The following is a 5,946-nucleotide window of genomic DNA, read 5'->3' on the forward strand; positions in this document are numbered from 1 at the left end:
GAGAAGTGGCGGCCTCTCAATTGTTTCAAGACGTCGTCCGGCGGCTTCATCCGCAAAGCCCCAAAAACCCGAATTGAACTCTTCATTCAGCCATTGGGCTATGCCGCACACATCCCAATGCACACATCCCGATGGCTAACTGGGTGAGCGCTAGGGTGTGTAAGGTACAGCCCAATGGCTGGATTCCCCCTTGGACACTCCCTAGGTGCTGGGCTCCCTGGAGAGGAGTCCGATCCCAAACACCTTACAATTTAGCTCGTCTTCAGGAAGGTGTGCTCCCAGGGTGCTGCCAGGGGGCATCTAGCGGTTGAGTTGTCCAGCACACATCTTGGTGCATGCCTAGGGATGTGTGCGGCACAGCCCAACGGCTGTCAGCGCCCTGGCTGCTCTCTAGAGACGATCCTGATCCAAAATCCTATCACCTATTATCTCTCTCATCTCTTTCTCTCCCTATAATTTCTTTCTTAATTTTCTTGTTTTATTTTTTTATTGTTTAGATTATCTTGCACATAATAGACTCTGGGAAATAAAATGTCATTAGGTCTTCACTTCACTTTAGGGGTGCAAGTTTGGTCCTGTCGGCCTGAACCCAACCTGAGCCCGAACAGGGTTTGGGCTGCGATATTTGGCCCTGAGGGCGGGTCAGGGTTGGAAATTTTTGGCCCTGAGTCAGAGTCGGGTTGGGTTAGGGTTGAGGCCTCAGGCTAAGCCTGGCCCAACCCGGCTCGACCTTGTTTTAAGTTATACTATAAAATATATATGGATATAATATATATATTATAAACTTTAAACGTCACCCACATTTTGTTATAAAATATATTATATATGAAGATAATAAGTGATATAATATATTTTATTATAGTATTATTTTACATAAAATTGATAATTTTCTCTCCGATTAATTCGAGCCCATACATTTCCTTCCCCCTCCCCATGATCAGGGCCAATTAGGGTCAGCCCGGCCTGACCCTGAGGGCGGGTCAGGGTTGGATTTTTTAGGCCTTGACTCAGGGTTGAGTCGGGCCTAGGCCCAGGTAAGGGGACTTAGGGTTGGGCTAGGGTTCTGTAAAGCCTGGCCCAGCCCGACCTGCTGCAGCCCTACTTCACTTTAGGTCCCTCACTTCACTTTGCATTGATGTTTAATTTGCCCAAAACCTAAAAATAGGAAAAACAGATGCTACTGGAAAGGAAGTAACAAAGAAAACGTGTGGGTGAAGAAGCCCTTTATATCTTCTTTAGTAAGATCTTCCCTTTGTTTAATCTTTAAAGGGCTTTTCCCCAAGTTGTTGGTGATATCTATCAAAGCTTGCTTTTGAAAAGAAGAGAGAAGACTGAAAATTCTCCCTTCAAGGATAAGGATCATTGTAGTTCCAAACCCCACCTATTTTCTTTAAAAATTATTGCTGAGTCATTCTTTTATAGTTTTGTTTGGCGTGCTTCAAACATGGGATGTAAAATATGTGTTAGTGACTTAAGGTTGGTGAAACTTTTCAAAGATGCCTTAAGGATCCTCTCCATTCATTTTTTTTTTATTGTTTTTGGTTCTCTTATCACGGTTGATTGGTTGAGAACAAACCACTACCTTAACTGTCTGTTCTTAATCAATCAAAAGTTATTATGTAGCTGTTTTATCTTAATGGAAATTTGGAATAGATCTCTTTAGTTGAAATGATATGTTTTCTTTGGATTCTTAATGTATCAAGAAAAGGAAAAGCATCTGTTGGATTGGCCCTAAATTATTAAAGGGAGAAAGAACGCTAACCGGTCGCTCGATGCGGTGTGTACCTGCGTTCAGACATGCCAGCACGAAAAGACCGTTGCACCCCTAGTCCTTTCCGTTTTTCCAGGGATGTGCCGGTCTTTTCTTGCTGGGATGCGTCTGGGTGCAGGTAAACACTGCGCCCAACGACCGGTTAGCATTCCTTTTCCCATAGTGGGATAAAAAACCGCTAACCGGTCGCTGGACGCAGCGTATGCCTGTGCCCAGACACCGCCCAGAACGAACAGACCATCGCACCCCTGGTCCTTTCCACCTTTCCAGGAGGTGCGCCGATCTTTTCGTGTTGGGCTGTGTTTGGGCATAGGTACACGTTGCAGCCAGCGACCAATTAGCGTTCCTTTTCCCATTATGAGAGAAAGAACGCTAACCGGTCCTAGGACGCGACGTGTACCTGCATCCAGACGCAGCCTAGCACAAAAAGACCGTCGCAACCCTGGTTCTTTCCGCCTTTTCAGGGGGTGCGCCAAGCTTTTCGCACTGGGCTGTCTGGGCGCAACAACCGATTAGCATTCATTTTCCCATTATAGGAGAAAATACGCTAACCGATTGCTGGACGCGTTGTATACCTGTGCCGAGATACAACCCAGCACAAAAAGACCGTCGCACAGCCTCTAAGAGGATTTGAAGACAACGCAAACAGAAATTAATGTATGACTAACCACCAACGAACCAACGTTTAAGCCAACTCTAAAATGAACTGCCTGAAAGCTCTATGGCGGAGGACCAAATTAAACTTGAATCTAGAGACCGGAGTAATGGGAACGACCACTCAATTAGGTGATTCCTGAAATGTGAATCCTTATTGAAATAGAGGCAAGAACAGAAACTCTAAAATACGGATGGTTTGATTAATGGAATTGATCTCCGTGCTGGATTCTTTGTTCTTGTTGTCTTTTCACAATGCCATGGAAGTGCCTGCCACAGACATGCCTCCCTCTAGAAGTCTAGAGTGGTAAAAAGTGTAGGGGTTGGTAGCGACAGGTTTCCAGTGCTTCGTTGCGCATAAGATTGATTGTGTAAATAATGTAGATACTCTCTGTCTTTTTGCAGACTGGAAGTTATTTTTTGTACTGTAGTAATGTAAGAGTAAGACTTTATATGAGAAGTATTTATCTCTTATGCTGAAGTATTGGAGAGTGCATCAAACAGAATTTCCAAGGTGTTGAATGGTTGAAAAGTGCCACTTGACACTCTTGCTTCTTTTGGTGTAACCTGTTTTGTATGCAAAACTGACTCCAAGATAGAATAACCTTTGGTTTCCAGTAGCAAATGTGCACTTGTCTGGAATTGTGCTCATGTCACAAGATAAGGTGCAACGGCAACACAATCCATAATCCATAAAAACGAATTCTGATTTATGAAATCGATGGGCATATATCATAATCATCATCATAACTGCTCTTAAAGGTACAAGCTCAATATTGTTTTCGTATACTTTTTAACTAGACTAAAATACTCCTCTCTAACCAATACAACTCCCCTTACATGTCCATCCCTCTCAAAAGTCGCATCTCTGTACCCCTCTTGGACACGTCCCTTTAGTTACCATTTAGTCCCTCAAATGCAAAGACTTACATCCATGGTTTAAAGTATTGACCAATATGATATGATACAAACCGATATGTATCAGTATCGATCGATATTGATACGATACATACTGTTATGTCATTTTTTTTTAAATGAACTGTTTCAGATTGTATCGAAATGTATCGGCTGATACAGGCTGATACGATATGATATGACCGATACATATCAATACCATCGGTACGTCCAGTAAAGAGTCCTGTGGGTGGTTTAATATGTATCGATACGTATCGACCAATATGGCGTGATACATACCAATACCGATAAATATCAATACATACCGATACTATCGATACATTCCATAAAAAAAAACCATTTTCACTCACAGACTTGATACAACTCCTATTCTAACAGAGAATTGAAGGAAAACTCTCAACCAAGAATCTAAAATCTTGCATTTAATCTTGGTTTTTCAAACTTCTGGACTAAAAAATATAATCAAGGAGTGCTACGACATCATCCTTTGCATCATCCAATACTCTTCATGGGTATAGACGATTACAACATATAAGAAACCTCATCTTTTATAACAATTTCAATTTAATGCACTTGTTTGGTTATACATTATTCTCCATTTTAGTGTTTATGCATAACACTTGTTATATATTGCTTATTTATATTATTTTTTGTTCCAAAAGTATATTTCCATGTGTATCTTGACCATTTCTATGCGTATCTCGTAGCTCCGATACGATACGACACGATAGTCTCTTAAAATCACCTAACCCATATGATACTCGATACAGATACTTTAAACCTAGGATGAGGTGAGGGTGACGTGACCATGTAGTAGTGGTTTGGCAGTGATTGATGAAGGTAGATTGATGAAAAAAAGATTTGGTTTAGAGGTTTAGATTGCTACAGCAACGAACAAAAAGTTGAAAGTAAAAGAGAGCAAGGCATGAATCCAAATATGATTGAAGGAATTGACCTTCAACGGGGGCCTATAAATCCATACAACAATCGATTTAGGGTTTTGCCTTCACACCATCTCAGACATGAGGTAGGTCTTCACCAGGGCTCACGGTGCCGTAGGGCGTCTGACAGAGCCTCAATCGGCAGTGGAAAAATAACATAAACCCTTGAATTTTTCATTTTGGCGTGAGGTTGAAGACGGTTCAAGTGTTTGAACTTCACAATAACATACAGAGAAAGAGAAGAGATGGAGAAACTAACATTCGCCAGAGGGTGGCTGGGCCAAGGGATGTCTGCAACCTTCGCTGGAGATGGTGTGAAGGCAAAACCCTAAATTGATTTAGAGAATTTTCGTTTTGGGAGAGAAGAAGGTCATGAAGGGTAAAAATGTAAAATGGCACTTAATGTAGGTCACTGAACTAAAAGGGTAAAATGATCTTTTTACTTACAAAACTAAAAGTTTACTAACACCGTGACCCATTAGTGGGTTTCTTGTAAAAGTGAAACTAGGGGGTGTTTTGTTGTTGTTTCAAACTATAGGGGGGTACATGTAATTTGCTCTTATTCTTTTACACAATGGCTCTAATCACAGTAATATAATCTTTTATTATAATTTCCCTTTTGGCTTCATTTGTTTCGGCGTAACAGTTTACCTATAATATTTATTTGGAAATTTTTAATGTTGAAAAGTTTTTCAATGTTTGTTTCCATAGAAAAATACATTGAAAAACTTTTCAACATGTAAAATTTTTTGAAATAAAATTTTACTTGATGTTATGCCAAAACAAACGGAACCTTGGGGAACAAGATTCCCACAACACCAGTTCAATAAACAAAACTACATGCCCCTCACATTTGACATGTCTAAAATAATCCCCCTATTGGAAGAGTTGAAAGGGGGAACCTAAGGTCACACCAAATATTGGGTGTTGGAGGGAAGCCTCTCCCTTATTATTGAAAGAATGATTTTGTCTTGTTTGACAATTGGCACTAATAGGTCAAGAATTGGCTGAAGGATAGGTTGAGGTCGGATTGATACATAATAACTTAAAAGGGAAGTAGTTTTCTATCCGGAAGAGAAGAGAGAGAGACTCATGAGAGTGCTGGCATAGACCACACTCGTATATAGAGAACTTTCTCCCTAACTTAAAATATGTCAAAGCCTAGGCCTAAACAACCCAAGCCTTATAAGTAGGGATGTAGATGAATAACTGAAATTTGAATCCGAATCCGAATCTGTATCCGTTTAGGGACATCCGTATTCGTTTAGAGATATCCAGAAAATAATCCGAATACTCCGATTAAAATCCATCTGAAAAAAAATCTGAATACTTAATAATAAAAAATTAAGTAAATAATGATTTTGAGGGTTTTGAAGATTCAAGAAGTTCTAGAATATGATGAAAAGAGAATCATGATCTAAGAGATATGGATAGAGAGTGAATTGTATTCGCTAGGGGGAGAAAGGTCCGGGTTACACAAGGCAAAGATGTAAACGGATGGTCGAAAATCTGATCTAATCTACATCCGAATCCGTTTAAAGGTATCTTGTATTCGGCCAGGGAATATTTGGCTTCGATCACATCCAATCTGTATCTGATCTGAATCCAATCCGTTTACATCTCTACTTTTAAGTGGATAGATCCTTGAATATAATATCTATATAT

This window comes from Telopea speciosissima, chromosome 2 (genome assembly GCF_018873765.1).
Source record: "Telopea speciosissima isolate NSW1024214 ecotype Mountain lineage chromosome 2, Tspe_v1, whole genome shotgun sequence".
Lineage (NCBI taxonomy): Eukaryota > Viridiplantae > Streptophyta > Magnoliopsida > Proteales > Proteaceae > Telopea > Telopea speciosissima.